The sequence below is a fragment of the Sus scrofa genome, chromosome 16 (genome assembly GCF_054392235.1).
Source record: "Sus scrofa isolate SSC_HxYL_T2T_F1_AM1 chromosome 16, Sscrofa_HxYL_maternal_Yorkshire_Landrace_v2.0, whole genome shotgun sequence".
NCBI lineage: Eukaryota > Metazoa > Chordata > Mammalia > Artiodactyla > Suidae > Sus > Sus scrofa.
In genome coordinates this window covers 83,067,324-83,086,733 of record NC_139398.1, presented here as the reverse complement: position 1 = coordinate 83,086,733, position 19,410 = coordinate 83,067,324, and the positions used below count along the sequence as shown (strand labels likewise).

General features: G+C 42.9%; 1 long non-coding RNA gene across 5 annotated transcripts in view; it reads left to right on the top strand.

The window, feature by feature from the left end:
- LOC110257249 (uncharacterized) overlaps positions 1-19,410 on the top strand; it is an 830,883-nt gene that overhangs the window by 292,578 nt on the left and 518,895 nt on the right. For 2 of the 5 annotated variants that reach the window (XR_014831014.1, XR_014831009.1), the window contains one exon: positions 7,959-8,191. The exons of 2 other annotated variants lie outside the window; for them this stretch is intronic. This is a non-coding gene — a long non-coding RNA (uncharacterized LOC110257249). The remainder of the gene's footprint in view (positions 1-7,958; positions 8,192-19,410) is intronic. One more of the 5 variants, XR_014831013.1, reaches the window with a different exon arrangement.

Sequence of the window (19,410 nt, the reverse complement as noted above, 5' to 3'; positions counted from 1 at the left end):
CGTCTTCTCTAAACTAGAGACCATGTGAATTAGTTTGCTGGGATGATTCTGGCTTATGCACATTGTGCTCACTTAAGGATCACTCTTCTTGCTTTGTTCTCAAAAGTGTCCCATTAAATGGCAACCCTATTACAAGCCCATTTACTCTGACTCTTGTATATGTGGACCCTGGCTCTACGTAATCTTGGGCTGGCTTCATATTTTCCTGTTTTCTTGGTAGTGCCTGGAAAGGACAATATAACTTGTGTCCATTGTGACCCTTGGTCAACATTGTAATTCCTACACCTCTGGATCTCTGGCTATCTACTCATACATGTCTGCTATTTTGGAAGCAATGCCAGTAGACTTCAATGTTCCAGTGGGTAATGCAGCACTACCTACATACGTGCGAGTTACAGCAGAGTTACGCCATATGTATGGCTAAGTTTTAAAGTCAAAATGTAAGGAGAAAATTCTGAGTAATAAAAATTACCCTAGAAAATATTTAAAATTTTAGAGTTCAAAGTAATTGCATCTTTTCCTAGTTGAATAGGTTAGATAACAATACCTCTCAGCTAGTTTGTCCTTGGGTGTTGGAATAGATGTCTATTTCTTTGGTTAAGCCTCAAGTGAAAAGGTTGCCTTGTGTTTAGAAACCAGTTAATAGACCGTGTCTTTGGAGTTCCCGTCATGGCTCAGTGGTTAACGAATCCGACTAAGAACCATGGGGTTGTGGGTTGGATCCCTGGCCTTGCTCAGTGGGTTAGGGATCCGGCGTTGCTGTGAGCTGTGGTGTAGGTTGCAGACGTGGCTCGGATCCTGCATTGCTGTGGCTCTGGCAAAGGCTTGGTAGCTACAGCTCCGATTAGACCCCTAACCTGGGAACCTCCATATGCCACGGGAATGGCCCTAGAAAAGGCAAAAAGACAAAAAAATAAATAGTACTGTGTCTTTAAGCAAAACGACCATATTCATCTTGCTAAGATGACCATGCTCCTTTGGGACCAGGAGGTTAATGTCTCTCACCTCATGCTCATGCAGGGGCACGCTCTTGTTGGGGGGAGTGGCAGGGATACCTCTCAACTATTTAAATTCTCTCTCTTTCCCTGCCAAATACATGCCAATGAATTAATGTATATTAATTATGCATACTGCATGAAAGATACCCACCACCCTCAAGGATTCTTCCTTAGCGCTGTATGTCCCATAGTGCTCTCTGCACTCTTTCTTTTCCCTTCTGCTTAGCTTATCTTTCTCAGTGGACTATAAGCCCTTTGTGTCTGGAATCACATCCAAAGTTTCTCTCTTCCCTCCATACATGTGTCCTGGTGCTGAGGCCATAGTGCACATTCAATACATCCTTATATGGTGATAGCCTTGTTGAAGGCATCATGAGAAAGTAGATGGACCGTGAACTTTGGATTCAGAAAACCCTGGTTCCTGATCCCAGCCTCTCAATTCTTCCAGCTGTATGACCAACTCCCTAAAGTTCTGTTTCCTCAGTTGAATAGGTTAGATAACAATACCTAGTTTTAAAGTTCCGTGAGCTTTTGGGTTGTATCAGGATGCTTGGCATACGGTGGGGTTAAATAATTTGTAGGCGCTCAGATTATTGTTGCTAATTATGCTGCAAGAACATGATCTCTCCTGGTTTTCTCTTGGTTTCTTAAACATCTGGACTAGAAACACAAAACTTTGGAATTATGGTCCTCATTTTGTCTCTTATTATTAAGTAAAACCTCACGAACCAGCTTAGGCCCCTCGGCAAACTCGTTTGTCTTCTAGGAGCCTCTGTTTATCACTTGTCAAGAAGTGCTCATAATTCTTCCTCTTTCTCCTGGCCAGGATTTTTGTTAGAAGGTTTTCCACATGAGAAAACATATGCAGCACTGTGTTACTAACGTCTGGATGTAGCACCCATGGAGAGATTTGGGCTTGTGGTCCAGCATCCTGACCAGACCACTGAGTGACCTCAGCAAGTGGGCCTCCTCCCACCCTCACCAACTCCCGCACGTTATTTTGAAACACAGAAGAGCTAATGAATGCGAAATCAGGTTATAAGCTCTAAAATACTATTCATGTAAAGAGCGATTATGTCATTATTACTAAAAAACATTGAATGCTGTAAAATACCAGGGACACTAGCACCATTATCCCTCAAAGGAAAAATGACACCACGAACTATGCAGAGATCCATTTGGACTCATTTTGTCCTGAGAGCAGAGAGGGATTTAGGAAGATCTCACTTTGGCTTCACTAAGTCTCGCTGGGTTAGGAGTGATGTTTTCATTTTTGTCTGGTTTTGTTTTCTGAGGAGTCGGCAGCAGGTCTAATTAATGCCATCAAACGCATGACATTTAATTAACTAAATCACATGTTGAGCCTAATGATAACATATTTCAGCACCCTGCGGGCAGTGATGGTCTCTAGGGCCATTTCTAAGAAGGCCTGTGATTTGATAAAGAGAAACCCTTCTCAGCTAAATCAGAGATCCCCGGAGAGTAGCCTGAGAAGGCGCAGCAAGAGTGCAGGCTGGGCACATTCTCTTATCTCCCAAGAACAAAGCTGAGAGATGGCAGAGAGGAATGGGGCCACTGAAGGGCCTCTTTGTCTTTTAAAAGAGTTTGTTTGGAAATCCAGAGGCATACAGGAACAAACGGAAGTTTCTAAATTGCCTACCCTATGCCTTGGTTCATTCCAATTCCCGCTGGCAAACAAAGCAGGGAAAACAAAGACAGGCTAGGACCTTGCAGGGGGCTGTCTGGAGCGATTGCCAAGTTAAGGTCCCTCCAAGCAGCCACGTATATGGACATGGGTGCCCTCTGCTGGACACTGGAGAATCCACAGTGATGCCTATCCGGGCACTCACCCAGGGGGCAGGAGCCTTTCTATCTGGAGTTGAACTGTTGGGGTAGAATTCTCAGGGTCTCATCAGTGCAATAGAGCCCACCAGGCTGTCCAAAGAAATAGAAATTTAGGTCATTCTATGCCTTGGTTTATGCACATCTCTCTCCGTCACTACCCTATTTCCATTCTTTTCACCGAGACATCCTTATCGCTTTAAACTCCGCCATGCAGCTCTCTTTTCTTTTGGCTCCTTTATAATATATTTGGATGAAATGACTTGTATATGGCATCCCAGACTGCATCAAGCTGGGTCATCCAATTTGAACACTCATTTTGGAGAAGAGGCAAAGCGAGGCTTAGAGAGGTGAAGTGACCTAGTCCATCAGTGACAAGACTGTGGGACTCCCATCTCATTCCCCTTTTCCTTGATTTCTCTGTATCTCAAAGTGTGGGGGTTTTGGAGGTTCCCACTTGCACAGATTCTTAAAGGAAGACAGCATATTCTAGAGGCAAGGGCACAGGCTCTGAAAACAGAGGTCTTAGGTTTGAATCCCTGCTTTGCCCTGTATTAGCTGTGTGACCTTGGGAGGCATACATGACCTCTTTGTGCCCCAATGTTCTCATCTAACAGGCTCATTGTGAAGGTTGAATGATTTAAAGCAGGTAAAGCATTCAGCAGAATGTTTGGCACACAGCAGGTACTCAATGATATTTGTCCTTACTTCTGCCATGACTGCTTGGTGGTATTGGTTGCAAGAAATTATCAGTGCCTTTATAATAGAACTACTATTTCAGTTACCAAGGATTTGCCTAATTTTTTTTTTTTAATGAGAACCATGAAAACCTGTCTTCCTCCAAATGGAGGGACATTTTTGGAAGCAGCGTTTAGGGAAAATATTTGTGTGACTGAGGTTCCTTGAAGGGGCAGTGTGGTTGAGGATGATACTGGAAAGGCAGGTTGGTACTAATAGGCAGGTGGCCTGCAGTGCTGGGAGCTCGGCTATATTCTGCAGCAGTGGGGAGACATAGCTGATTCTGGAATGGGGTATTTTTCCTTTTCCAATTTCTCTCAAATGACTTGTTTTTCCTGCTCCTGTGATGTGAAGGCTGTCAAGAGCCCGCATGATAGCTGCCCCCATTACACACACACACACACACACACACACACACACACAGGAACATTCCTGCCGTGGGTTATTCAGTATTCCAATCACCTCGAGGTTGTCACCAAGGAGGCTGGTGTCGCTTGCAGCCACGTCAGAATGAAGAACGAGCTGGGCCGTCATGGTCGGCTGGTGGCAGGGCTTGTCACTTCTAGATTGAGTGGCTGTTCCCTTGTATGGAAATCTCTGATGTGGATGCAAAGATGCTGAGGATGCTGGCAAAGGGGAAGGAAAGGGGGCAAGAGGCTGCCTGTAGCCAGAGAGAAAAGAGAGACCCCTTCCTGCACCTGCTTTAGGGCAGTCACCAGCAAAGGGACAGTCAGGCATGTTAGCAAAAGCTGCCTCTGCCTCCTCACATCACTCCCTGCTTCTGGATTCCGAGAACCATGCTGCCTTCCTTCTCTCGCTTGGTGCTTTATTTCCTGGGTTGCCAGTTCTCATTGGCTGGGCTCAGCAGAGATGTGGCTGAGAGAAATGAAGCAGGTAGAATTCTGATGGATGTTGCAAATGAAAGTGCAGCGGAAGCTGGCATTTGGGTGATGCCGTCTCCATGACCCCCATCAGGGACTCGATGGTATGTGTTCCTGGTCACCCTCTTGGTTAGAGGTGGTGAACAGGCAGGCCTGTGGGCTACTTGCGGGTGGTTTTGGCTGGGCACCAGAGTAGATGTTTTCAATAGTAGAATGAGATAGCAAGATATTACCATTGATTTTTTTTTTTTTGATACAAAAATAGGGATTCTGGCTTCTCCTGAGAATTAGGCCATTTGGTGACACTGGTCTGCATTTGCCCTTGGCACCAGTCTGTAAGTAATAGGTAGACCCTGCCCTGCTTTAAACAGGGCAAGAGTTCTCCAGTCCCCACTGTCCCAACCTGGTCCCTTGACCCATGAACTTGACCTGCCTGGCCCTGTCAACATGAATTGGTGAACCCTTATTTGGGCCAACCTCTTTGTTTTAAAGCACTGAGGTTCAGAGAGGGGCTGTGACTTACCTAAGGCTACATAGCTTCCCTCATGGACAGAGTAGGCTCCATTTGCATGATATGAAAATATTTTTTTCCTTTTTTAAAAAATTAAAGTATAATTGGTTTACAACATGGTGCCAATTTCTGCTATACAGAAGTGACTCAGTCATACATACGTATATATACATTCTGAAAAGATGTACTTTTTTCTTACTTCCCTGTGAAACACTGACCTCCCTTCTCTGCCTTCTGCTTCAGAAAAGCCTTTAGTGGGTCCAGGAAAGAAGTATTTGGCCATGTTCCATTTCTGGCCTCCTTTATATCATGTGCCACATCTTTTGTGCTTCTACCTGCTCATATGGCCAAGATCACCGTGCCTCTCAGGCTCAGGTAGTCAGACAGTGTCAACTTGGGGAAGTGAGCATGGAGCCAGAGGCCCAGAACTCTCAGCTGTCGCTTTCGCTCATATGAGCCTCCTCACCTGTCTGCACCTGAGCCTCCTCACCTGGCGGAGGGAGATGATCACCTCAGGAGGTTGTCGTGAAAAGGATGTGCTTCATGCAGTAGTGATCACACTGGCAAAAAAATAGTAACTCAACATTAGAAGTTTAGAATTAGAAGTTATTATTTTTTGAGACAGACTCAGAGCTGAAGGTGCCTCCAGAGACTGTCTTGTCCAACTGGCTCATTTTGATGGTTAGAGCCATAACACGTGTTCATGGTAAAAATCAAAGAGTCTAGAAGAATATAAAGTGAAAGAGAAAAGGCTTTTTCTCTATCACCACCTCCATTTCCCCAGAGGCAACCACTGTTAAGTTTCTTGTATATCCTTCCAGAAACTATATTTGCAAATACATTGCAAATAACTTGCATTCTGTATTTTGACATAAATGTAATCAGACTACTCATGCTGTTCTGATACCTGCATTTTTATTTAACAATATGTAGTAGGTCTCTTTTCATGTCAGTGCATATAGCTCTCATTTTTTCATTTTCAGTGGCTGCTTTTCATGGGAGAATTATACAATAGCTCACAGGTCAAAAATTATTCTGTAGAGAGCCAGTGTTTTAGGCTTTGTGGATCATTAGTTCTCTATAGCATCTCCTCCTCTTCCTCATTCTTTTAACAATGAAGAATAAAATATAACATAAAAATGTAAAGACCATAAAGGCAATTCTTGGCTCACAACCCATATGAAAACAGGCCGTAGGCTAGTTTTGGTCCATGGCTATTACTCATTTACCTAGTCCCTTGGGTGGACAGTTAGGTTGCTCCTATCAATACAGCTACGATGGACATCTTTGTGCTGCATCTTTCAGTGTTTGCTGAGTTTATTTGGAGAATAAATTCATAGGAATGAAATTTGAGCCATGACAGATACTGTCCCAGCCTCCTCATCTTAAAGATAGTTTAAAAGTCCAGTGAAGAGACCAGAGTCCCCCGGCAGGTCAGTGGCAGAAGATGGACTTGAAGTTACTTTCCCAGCACTTAACCAGGGACCAGGGTGCTTACCACCATAGGGCAGGCCCTGTGCCTGGATGAGGCCTCACATGGAACTTGCTCTTGGACACAGAATCGAAAAGACCCAAGTTCCCTCAAGCCACAGAGCAAGGTTACAGCAACTTGGAACCTCAGTGCTCTAAGATCGCCTCTCCTTTCTGCCTCTTATTTCTGCTTCTTCCAGTCATTCTCACACCTTCTTGAGAATGACTGTTTTCAATGATGGGGGCTGTGATCACAGCCATGTTGTGGTGACTGCCAGCAGCTCCAGAGTCACTTTGTCACATCCCCGTGGCCAAAAGGAAAGAAGCGTGTATCCCAAGGAAGTCTTTAGGCTGCAAATAGAAGAAAACTCAGGCACCAAATAATTGAAATAAAAGGGAATTTGTTATGTCACATAATTGGAAGTCTGTCAACATACACTCAGTGGTGTGGTGAGTTCGCAGGGACCTTCAGTCTTTCCATTTCCTGCTTTTATCCTCAGCGTTGGCTTCATCTTTTTTTGTTTTTTTATTTATTTATTTTTTTTTAAGATTCTTTTTTTTTTTTTTTTTTTTTTTTTTTTTTATTTTCCCACTGTACAGCAAGGGGGTCAGGTTATCCTTACATGTATACATTACAATTACAGTTTTTCCCCCACCCTTTCTTCTGTTGCAACATGAGTATCTAGACATAGTTCTCAATGCTATTCAGTGGGATCTCCTTGTAAATCTATTCTAAGTTGTGTCTGATAAGCCCAAGCTCCCGATCCCTCCCACTCCCTCCCTCTCCCATCAGGCAGCCACAAGTTTCTTCTCCAAGTCCATGATTTTCTTTTCTGAGGAGATGTTCATTTGTGCTGGATATTAGATTCCAGTTATAAGTGATATCTTTTTTTGTTTTTAAATGGAAGTAGAGTTGCTATAAAAAATTACTAAGTTATAGGTGTGCAACATAGTGATTCACAATTTTAAAGATTACAGTCTATTTGTAATTATAATAAAAATGATAAAATATTGGCTGCAACTCCCTGTGTGGGACACTATATCCTTGAGTTTATTTTATACCCAATAGTTTATATCTCTTAACCCCCTACCCTATAGAGCTCTTTCCCCTTCCTTCTCCCCATTTATAACCACTAGTTTGTTGTCTATATCTATGAGTTTGCTTCTTTTTTTTTTGCTTTTTTCACTAATTTGTTGCATTTTTTAAAATTCCACATGCAAATATCATACCATATTTGTATTTCTCTGTCTGACTTATTTCACTCATAATGTCCTCCAAGTCCTTCCATGTTATTGAAAATGGCAAAATACTCATTATTTTTAGGGCTGAGTAGTATTCCATTGTGTGTGTGTGTGTGTGTGTGTGTGTGTGTGTGTGTACACATACAACATCATTTTTATTCATTTGTGTGTTGATGGACCTAAGTTGTGTCCATATATTATAAAATGTAAATAATGCTGCTATGAATATTGGGGTACATATATATTTTCAAATTCACATTTTTGTTTTTTTTTCAGATATATACCAAGGAGTGGAATTGCTGTGTCATTGCTGCATCATGGTGATTTTATTTTTAGTTTTTTGAGGAACCTCCATGCTGTTTTCCACAGTGGCTGCACCAATTTACATTCCCCCACCCCCAACAGTGTACAAGGGTTCAGTGTTGGCTCCAGCTTTAAACCATTGGTAGAGTGGTTGGATGAATTCGCCGTGCCACATTCAGACACAACAACAGTCTGTGGTTTCCTAGGTATATACTTCATCCATTTGACTTCTGACACTCATTGGCCAGATTGGGTCATATGGCAGACATTGACTCAATGACTGAAAAGAGGGATGAGATTACCATCATTGGCCTAGAAAAATTATCTGGGGTTTAATGAAGTTAGGAATCTACCACCTTGGCTATTGGAGAGGGCTTAAAGTCAGGTCTAGAAAATTACAGAGAAAGATTTAGGTTGGCTTGTCTTGGATCACATGTCCACCTCTGGAACCAATCTCCGTGGTCAATAAGATGGAGCATTAGAGCTGCAAAGCTTGGATGAGGTAACTACTCCTTGACCAGTTGCTGTGGTATAAGAATGGTGCCCATTCTGAGAATGGGCAGAGGGTAGGGAGAATCTGCTTCTTTAAAAGAAAGACACCTGGTTGCATCTACCACACACTTCAGGAGATCCCAGGTCTTAAGAGGGACCTTAAGAAAAGGCTAGCACTAGGCCCCAAGTCAAACTTTTTGGATGAACACTGGGGCTCTGGGGCCCACTGGGCTTGATTTACTCTTTCCATGCTTGTGTCTGTCCAGCGGAGGTGTCATCATGCTGAGACAGCCTGTCCATAGGTATCTTGCAAGGATATTTGAGAACACAGTGAAAACAAATCCAGGGAGACTTCAGACTCTGTAACTTAAGCGAGAGCTCCTGGCTGGTCCCATGGTGTCTCAGGAGGAAGGTCTCTCTCTTGGCTCTGTGTACATAAGTTCAATGTTGTGGGACAGAAGTGCACTTGGAGGAAGGTGCTACAGAGGATGAGAGATGGCAGAGGCACTGATATGGACATGGAACTTCTGAGTTAAGCTTCCCTGAGTCTCTGTTTCTCCATGATCCCTTCTGCAGAGCTGCTTCTGCTCCCCCCCCACCTCCCCCCGCAGCTTTGGACATCTCCTTATTTGGGTATCTGAGTGGCTAGACTGCCAGTTCTCAATAGGTTGCTTTCTTGTCCTTCCTTTTAAATGATTTCTTTGTTAGAACTGAAAAGATTTATTCAACCAAACTCTGCTTTTGACCTTCTGGCTTTCTGCTAATTTTTTTTAAGCTTAAGGGGTTCCTCTCATTTGAATCTTTGAAGTGTATTTGGAACATAACTGGAGAATTCAAACGTTTTTGCTGTTCATTCATCTCATTCATTCATCCATCCCATACATTCATTCAGCAAATATTTATGATGATCTGTGCCAAGATTCAGGCATAGAAGAGGGAGAAAAGAGACATGGTTCCTAACATATGCAGCTTATATTCTAGTCATATCCATGAGCAGAAGGCCACTGCTCTTCCTTTTCTCCCCAACAGGGCACTCATGCTTTACCTGGAGATGCGAGCATGCCTCTGGGAGCCAGTTTCCAAGAAGGAGTAGTTGAGAAAATACTAAGAACTAAGAAAAGCAGCTTAGAGAACTATGGTCCCAATGTTCCTTTCCCACAAAGGCATCATGGAAAATGGCAGCCATCCTAATTCCACCACTTGGTAGCTATGCTATCCTGAGTAAGACACTTACCCTCCCTTAGTCTCAGTTTACCCATCTGCAAAATGGAGACGACAGGATTTGTAAGGTCACTGTGAGCATTAAATTAGATCATCCAAGGGAGGCTATGCATAGGTAGAGGCATGGGCTCTGGAGTCAGCCTGGCTCTCTCTCTAGCACTGTGACCCAGAGCAATTTAGTTGACCTCCCCATGCCTTGGTTTCCTGATCTGCAGAGTGGGCCCATGCCTCGGTTTCCTGATCTGCAGAGTGGGCCCATGCCTCGGTTTCCTGATCTGCAGAGTGGGAATGGTGATCATTTCTACCACAGAGGGTTGTTGCAAGGATTAAGTAAATGATGTAGTCTTCGGTTCATACCTGGCATCTAGCTACTGCTCAACGTAATTTTTTATATCTACTTAGATGTGTTTTCCTCCCAAGTAAGACTATTGTATAACTTGTAAGGCATTCTAATGGCATCTATTTATTTTGCTTTTTAGAAAAGGAACATCAGTAGAAGGTTATCACTCAAGAGCCTTTTAAAGCCCTGCCTCCAGGACACAGATATGCTGTCACTCTGCACTCATCACTCATGAGTATGTTATAATTGAGCCTGCAGTTCTCACATGGAGTGTGGTCAGTGCAGGCAGAGACACATGATCAATGCTAGGCAGAACAGGACCTCGAAAATGCTCTCAAGAAGCTTGCTCGGAGAAGAAATACATGCATATGTGACTATAAACAATAAAAGCGCCCTTGGAATTGCCCAGTTTGTGCGTGGGGGGGGGGTGTAAAAATGGCTTCTGAAAAGGGATAGAAGGGCATGGCATCATGTCCTCCTTAGCGATGTTAACTAATTGAGTGACTTCAGGCAAACTGCTGGACCTTTCTGTGCCCCTGCTTCCTCGTGTGCTGAGAGAAAGAGAATAATGTTTTATTAGAGATCTCATATTGGTGCCCACAGTTGGGTTTTTTTTTTTTTGGCCCATAGAGGTTTCAGAATTTCGAGTTAGTTATCAACACTTAAAACTTCAGAGATTTCATGGAAGACAAGATATTTGCGCAGCTGGCACTACTGGGTAGATGGAGCTGAGTAGCAACTTCTCACCTTTAGTGATGAATGTGTTTTCAGGGCCCTCTACTCCCAACAGGCTGTTTTTATCCACCCACTTCTCTCATTAAGGTTTGCTGCCTGGATTTTGTCAGTATTGGAGTTCGTTACATGTTGCACAGGTGATCTCCTTACCATCTTTTTGTTTTCTCAGGAGATTCCTGAGTAGGGCAAAGGTTGCTATGCCTTTTTACCCAGAGAGGGAATAGTGAACATCAGAGAGGTGGCTGTTTGAACACAGAGAGAGGCAGAGGCTTGGTGGGACCTGAACAGAGGTCTCAACGCCTCATTCATTACTTTCCTCTCAGGTATTTGACCCCTCCTCCTGGACCCAGGGACATTCTCTCCACTCTGGTGATGTTGATGATGATGTTGCTATTAATAACAGCTACTGTTCAGTGATTATTTGGAGTGTCTTAGTTACTTTCTATCAGTTATTTTGACCTGTTGGTATCAATATCCCCATTTTGTAGAAGAGGAGGTAAAAGATCAAAGAAGCCAGTAATTTGTCCGTGGCTACTCACTTATTATGCAGTGAAGCCAAGATGTGAACTCTGGACTCTCTGACACTAAGTCTCCCATTCTGAAACTTAAGAGTTACATCGTTGAAAGACAGGGCCAACCACTTGTCCCATTAAATGACACTGATATGTGAATTTTGGAAGGATTCATTTTCACCCCCAATGGATGCTCATTTTCCATGCTTTTAGCATGAGACTCTCTCAATACAGAAATCATCAGATGTTATGCTCTTAGCAATGCACTCACCAAAGAGGAGCAGGAACCCTCCAGAGAGGTCAGGGGGTGTCATTGTTGTGAGAAAGGAGGCTCCAGCTGTCAGGCTGGATATGGCAGCATGGTAACATCACTCCAAAGGTCAGGCAGAGGTGAAGGCATAGGCTGGCTGAGCTTCATTCTCAGGGTCCTGAGGCTGTGCTCCTGGTACAGCATGACTCAGCAAGCTCCTTGAGATTACCTGGCCTGACTTGTCATAACCTCACAGGTTTATAGTATCTTAGGCTGGAAGACTATAGAAGTCTCCTGGACCCATTTTTATGCTGGCATCTTTTCTATTAGATGCCCCCAGCCACAGGCAGTTTCGACCCTATGCTGAAATATTTATGGTGATGGCAAACTTGGAGCTCTGTAAAGCTGCCCTTTCTACATTGGTTAAAAGTGTCTTTCTATCGGGTTCAAACCTACGTATTCATTCGACCCACTATTTAATGTTTGGTCCACAGGAGCACTGTCCCCTCTCTGCTGTGTACCTCAAACTTTCAAGTTGTATTGTGGTAAATTTGCTCCTGCCAGGTAGTCACTCCTTGTTTATAAATACCCACATTGGTCTAAACTGTCCTACATAGAAAAGTTCCCAGGTTCCTTACACCTATGCTGGTTAATCTCCATTCGCCCCTTCTCTCTGTATCCATTTCTAATGTTTTCTGTTGTGCTTCCTGCCTTAGGACATTGACCCCCTCGGAGCTTCTTCACCTCTCCTTTGCTGGCTTGCGCCATATTGAATTAGAAGTAGAGGTGGGTGATTGGAAGGCAGGAGGAGAGAGAGGACCAGGTACTTTCCCTCCTCTTTCCCTGCCTCCACAAGATTCCGTTCTTGGGACTGCATTCCTCCATCCCTGTGGTGCCGTCTCGTGGTCCCTCCTGGATCCATCTGGCTCTCACTAGAAACTAGTAATTCTGCTCCCCGCCTTTGCCCTTTCAGCCTTAGGGAGTTCATGGCTTTCACCTGTTGCTATCTCCAGGTGCCTCGGCATGCTCGTTTGTCATGTAACCCTACCTGAACTTTCAGCAGGAGTCCCTTCATTGGAATCTCCATTGAGGGGGATTCTGTCTCTGTTCTGACCCTGAATTGATGCACTGTCTTATTGCCCATTGCTAAATTTGATCATGTGAATTATGTATTTGATGTTGGTTTTTCAAATTATCAGGCCCAGTACAATCACCAAGATCATTGTATGCGCCCTTAGCCACTGGCACACATTATTGGCCCACCCTGAGCTTGTGGTTAACTAAAATTGTTAGGTCTATTGTACGGGATAAGATGTCAAGCCCATCTTTGGAGACAGGTTATCTGGGTTCAGTCTTGGTGCTTTTAAAAATAATGTGTGTCAGCGAGTCACCTTTCTCTCTGTTCCTCAATTTACTCCTCTGTCAAACGGGATGACAGTGGTATTCACCTCAGAAGACTTGTGAGGTTCATGATTTATGACACATCAAGCACTCGGAACAGTTCATGGTAGCCTTGAATAAAAGTTACTTTCATCATGAAGATCATCATTTTTTGCATATACAATTGAACCTAATCAAAATGCAGAACGTTTCACTTTTACCTGTTTTTTTTTTTTTTTTTTTTTTTTTTTTTTTTTTTTACTTTTACCTGTTTTTAAAAAACCTTCCTTTATCAGCACATAATTCGGAATGTCATCAGTATTGTATTCTTGCTACTGTGCCCTAAAACTTTGTTTCTCCAAGTGGGGGCTGTAGACCAGCAGCATGAGCATCACCTGAGAGGTGGTTAGAAATTAAGAATCTCAGACTCCACTCTAGACCTAAGGAGCCAGAATCTGTGAGTTAACTAGGTCGCAGGTGATTTTTATGTGCAATGCATTTGAGAGGGTCTCTTCTAGCCCATCTATCAAGTCTGGATTGTTGCTTTCTGCTGGGTTGGAGATGGTCTCCCACCTCTGGCGGGAAAGTACTCCATTTTCTGCTCTTAAGATCACTGTATACACTGGTGCGATGGCTCAACCAAGCCAGGCACTGCTTCCAGGCATCACATGAACTGGCAGGAAATTGGGAGTTGAGTCTCCATTGCTGGAATTTGAAGTCAGATTCTACTCTGCCACTTTCTCTATAAATGTGGTATGTGTGTGTGTATACATCAATGCATGTGTGATAAACTACTTACCTGGAAGGTTTGTTGTGAGGATTCAGTGAGGTAACCTTGTGAAGCATTTAGTGCATAGTCTGGCACACAAAAAGCGGGCTTTCTTTCTTCATTCCATGTGTCACCTGATTCATGTCCAAAAGGTAAGCCACTCCTTGAAGGAAAAACGCTCTTTGACCTAACAGGAAAATTTGCTTCAAATGAGTTGGGAAGCTTGAGTTTGTTTGAAAGCTTCAGCAAATGCCTCATGTGACATCACTGCACTACTCCTCTCTCTGGCCATGTGTTTCTGAGTATAAATTGTATTCAACGAGATAACTGTAAATGGAACCAAAGTGTAATTAAGAAGTAAAGAAAAGATAACTGGTGTATAAATTTGAATTAAACACCATCGGCGTACCTCGTATACGTATATGTATTTGGATTGTGGCTAAGGTCCAAGAGAGGATAATGTTGAGGTTGCTGATTAATTCCGATACTTATTGAAATGCACCAATAATAGAGGAAGTGAGATGGCTTTCTGTGATCAATAGCTGGACAATGTTAACTTTGGGCTCACCCCAAGGCAGCTCAGAGGGGACTGTAAAGTTGGCTTTTCTTTTCTCTAACATAATTTTGTGGTTCAGAGCATGGTTCTGAAGGCCAGCTGTCTGGGGTCAAATTCCACCTCCTGCCACTTAGAACTGTCAATATGGACAAGTTAACCCACATTTCTTACAGGCCTCAGTTTCCTCAAAATGTGGACAGTAATAATCATTTTATCAGAGAGAAACATTCCAGGAGACCACATAAGCTTCAAAACACATATTTCAAAATCAATTTCTCATAGGACTGAGAAAAGAAGAGGATTGTATTTCTGCCTGTGATATTGTGATTTATAATAAGAACTATACATTTGATCTTCACCCCATTTCTGGCCTCAAATTCCTAAAAGCTTTGGAATTTGGAGAGTAGAGAGAGATGTTGTTTGTTAGGTTAATGACTTGACTTTTGGATACACATAAGGTTGGGGGCTGGCTGCCTGTGGAGTTAACCACATGATTAGAGGGTTGGAACTTTCAGTTCCAGCCACCCCTCCCCTCCAAGTTCTGTGGAGGAAAGAGGGTCTTGAGGTCGAATCAGTCACCAATGGCCAATGAGTTGGCACGTTATGCCTATGCAGTGATAGCTGCATAAAACCCCAGAGGACAGGGTTCAGAGAGCTTTGGGACTGCTGAACACCTGGAGGTTCTGGGAGAACGGTGTGCTGGAGAGAGCATGGAAGTTCTGTGCCCTTTCCCGTACCTTGCCTTGTGCGTGTCTTCCATTTGACTCTTCCTAAGTTATAGCCTTTCATAATAAACCAGTGCTCTGGTAAGTAAAATATTTCTCTGCAATTCTGTGAGCCACTGTAGCAAATTAACTAAACCCGAGGAGGGGTCTTGGGAACCTCTGATTTATAGTTAGTCAATCAGAAGTACAGGTAACAACCTGGACTTGGGTTGGCATCCTGAGTTGGAGAGAGCTGTTAGAATCTGTAATTGGTAGCATGTAGGTCAGAAGCACAGTTAACAGTCTGGGTTGGGAACTGATATCTGGGGTGGGCAGTGGGGAGTCTTGTAGGACTCAACTCTTAGCCGGAATTTGATGCCATCTAAATTCTGTGTCAGAATTTAGATGTATTCTCAGACAGCCTCCGGGTGCGGGCAGAAAGCACCCCTGAAACACATGTTGGGATTGGGTGCTCAGAAAACCACAAGACTGTTATTGAGCTAAACTGGTACCACTGTCATTTTAAGTGTTAAGAAAGGGTATAAACATAATTTCTAGATCATTTAGTTCATAAACTTTAAAATTATGTAACATTTGAACAACATGGGAAGAGTAAAGATTGACATTGTATTGCATTCAGTGCATAAAGTGAGATTTTTATCTTTTTAGCACAGTATTTCAAATTTGTATAAAATTCACTGATCCCATACTAGGTTATAAGAAGTAAATGAGATTGTGTGTATGAAATACTTTGCCTGGTGTCTTGTCCATAATTGTAGCAACTACTTATTGACTGTTAAGTGCCAGGCACTAAATGCTTAGATCTATCATCTCCTTTACTTTTCATAACTAGTTAACGAGATGGATATATTAGTTATTTATTATGGTGAATGAGTTACCTCAAAATTTAGAAGCTGAGGGAGTTCTTATTGTGGTGCAGTGGAAATGAATCTGACTAGGAACTGTGAGGTTGTAGGTTCGATCCCTGGCTTTGCTCAGTGGGTTAAGGATCTGGTGTTGCCATGAGCTTGGTGTAGGTCAAAGACACAGCTTGGATCTGGCATTGCTGTGACTGTGGGGTAGGCCGGCAGCTGCAGCTCTGACTAGACCCCTAGCCTGGGAACATCCATATGCTGCTGGTGCGGCCCTATAAGGACAAAAGACAAAAAATAAAGAAAAAGAAAACCCACCCCAAAACAAAAAACAACAACAAAAAAACTTAGACACTGAGACCAACAACCTTATTCTCTCTCACAGTTTGTGAAGTATGGGAAGTCGGCAGGGTTTCGCTGGGTGGCCGTGGCTCAAGGTCTCTCATAGGGTTGTGGACAAGCCTTTGGCTGGGACTGGAATCATCTCAAGGCTCAACTGGGGCTGGAGAATCGACCTAAAATATCCTTGGGTGGTGTTTGGCAGGTCTCAGTCTTCACTGGCCCTTGAGATGAGGCTTTAGTTTCTCACCCAATGGTCTTTCTACATGGCTGCTCACAAAATGGCATTTGGCTTTTTCTAGGTCAAAAGATCAGAGAGAGAGAGAGAGAGAGAGAGAGAGAGAGAGAGAGAGAGAGAGAGCGAGAGAGAGAGAGCACGAGAGCAAGGGTGAGAGAGGAGGTGAGAGAGTGTCTGAGGGAGAAGCCACGGTCTTTTATAACCCGGCCTCTGAAGTGACGTTCCATCGCTTCTGCTATATGTTGGTGATTACAGGGAATAGCGCTGGTGTAATGTTTAAGTTCACCACAAGGATATTGTTTTAATATTTTTGCACTGCTATAATTAAAAACACCACAAGCTGGTGCTTAAAACAACTGACATTTATCTATTTCAGTTCTGGAAACTGGGAAGTCTAAGACCAAGGTACCAGCAGATTCTGTGTCTGGCAAGAGCCAGTTTCCTGGTTCAAAGGCAGCTGCCTTTTTGCTGTGACCTCACATGGCAGAAGGGCAAGGGACCTCTCTGGAGTCTCTTATAAGGGCATCAATCCTGTTTGTGAGGGCTCCCCCCTAATGACCCCATCACTTCTTTAAGTGCTATCTCCTAATACTATCACATGGGGGCTGGGGGGGGGTTAAGCCTCAACATCTGAATTTTAGGAAGACAGTAATATTCAGTCCATAGTACAGATATTGGGGGCCATCTTGGTGGATGGTTTCCACCAGTAGATACTGTAATTATCCCTCTTTCAAAGTGAGGAAACTGAGGCATAGAGAGTTTATGTATGTAATCCAAGGTTGTACATTAATACGTTAAAAAAAACCCAGGTTTCAAATTGAGGCAGTTCAGTGGCAGCTCCTACATTTTAACTATAGCACTACTCTATCTACAGAGTAAGAAGCATGTCAACATTTGCCATAATTGCAGTTTTTCTCCCAAGAACCAGTCTGCAACTACATGACTCTAGGCTTGGACTCTACATGACATTACTGCTTCTGCTTAAAGGCAAGAGCTCTGTAGTGACCTTTTTTCATCCCTCAGCCTAGTGGTCTGTGTAGATGTAATACATGGATAAACATAAAATGGGACTCTTTGTGAAGCACACACCCTTGCTGAAGTGATAAGACCAGCAGACATTTTGCCTTTGGAACTTTTACAGTGCTATTGCCTTTGCAATGATTAATATTATCAATGACACTTAAAAATATTTATTATGATTGATTTACAATGTTCTATCATTTTCTGCCATGCAGCAAAGTAATCCAGTCATACACATATATACACTCTTTTTTTTTCACATTATCCTCCATCATGTACTATCACAAGTGATTAGATATATATTTCCCTGTGCCATACAGCAGGATCTCATTGCCTGTTCACTCCAAATGCAAGAATTTTCATCTACTAACCCCAGACTCCCAATCCATCCTACGTCTTCCTCCTCCCTCTGGCAAACATGAGTCAGTCCTATGTCCATGATCTTTTCTGTTTTGTAGGTCATTTGTGCCATATTTTAGGCTCCATATATAAGTGATATCATACGGTGTCCGTCTTTCTCGTTCTGACTTAACTCAGTATGAGAGTCTCTAGTTCCATCCATGTTGCTGCAAATGGCATTATTTTGTCCTTTTTAATTGCTGAGCAGTATTCCATTATATATATGTACCCCATCTTCCTAATCCATTCATCCATAGATGGGCATTTAGGTTGTTCCCATGTCTTGGCTATTGTGAATAGTGCTGTGATGAACATAAGGGTGCGTGCCATGTTTTCAATGAAAATTTTGGATATATGCCCGGGAGTGGGACCGCTGTGTCATACGATAGTTCTATATTTAGTTTCTGAGGTATTTCCATAGTGGTTGTACCAATTTACATTCCCACCAACACTGTAGGAGGGTTCCTTTTTCTCCACATCCTCTCCAGCATTTGTTATTTGTTGATTTGTTAATGATGGCCACTCTGGTATGAGGTGGTAACTCATTGTAGTTTTGGTTTGCATTTCTCTAATAATTAGTGATGTTTAGCATTTTCTCATGTGCCTGCTGGCCATCTGTATGTATGCCTTCTTGGGAGAAATGTCTATTTAGGTCTTCTGCCCATTTTTCAATTTTTTTTTTAAATTGAGTTGTTTGAGTTGTTCGTGTACTTTGGAGATTATACCTTTGTCGGTTAAGTCATTTGCAAAAATTTTCTCCCATTCTGTGGATTGTCTTTTCATTTTTTAAATGGTTTCATTTGCTGTGCAGAAGCTTTTGAGTTTAATTAGGTCCCATTGGTTTATTTGTGTCGTTATTGTCATTACTCTAGGAGGTGGATCAAACAAGATGTTGCTATGATTTATGTCAAAGAGCATCTACCCATGTTTCCCTCTAGGAGTTTTATAGTGTCTGGCCTTACATTTAGGCCTTTAATCCATTTTGAGTTTATTTTTGTGTATGGTGTTAGACAATGTTCTAATTTCATCCTCTTACATGCAGTTGTTCAGTTTTCCTAGTACCATTTATTGAAGAGACTATCTTTCCTCCACTGTATGTCCAGATTTAAAGTGAGGGGATGGAATAAAATACTACATGCAAATGGGAGCTACAGAAAAGCAGGAGTAGATTCAAAAAAACAACAGAGAAAATTAATAAAACCAAGAGCTGGTTCTTTGAAAAAAGTAAACAAAATTGACAAACCTCTGGCTAGACTCACTAAGAAGAGGACAGAAAGAACCCAAATAAACAAAATTAGAAATGAAAAAGGAGAAATCACAATGGATACTGCAGAAATACAGAAAACCATAAGAGAATACTATGAACAATTATATACCAACAGGAGTTCCTGTCATGGTGCAGTGGTTAACGAATCCGACTAGGAACCATGAGGTTGCGGGTTCGGTCCCTGCCCTTGCTCAGTGGGTTAATGATCCGGCGTTGCCGTGAGCTATGGTGTAGGTTGCAGACGTGGCTCGGATCCCGCGTTGCTGTGGCTCTGGCATAGGCCAGAGGCTACAGCTCCGATTAGACCCCTAGCCTGGGAACCTACATATGC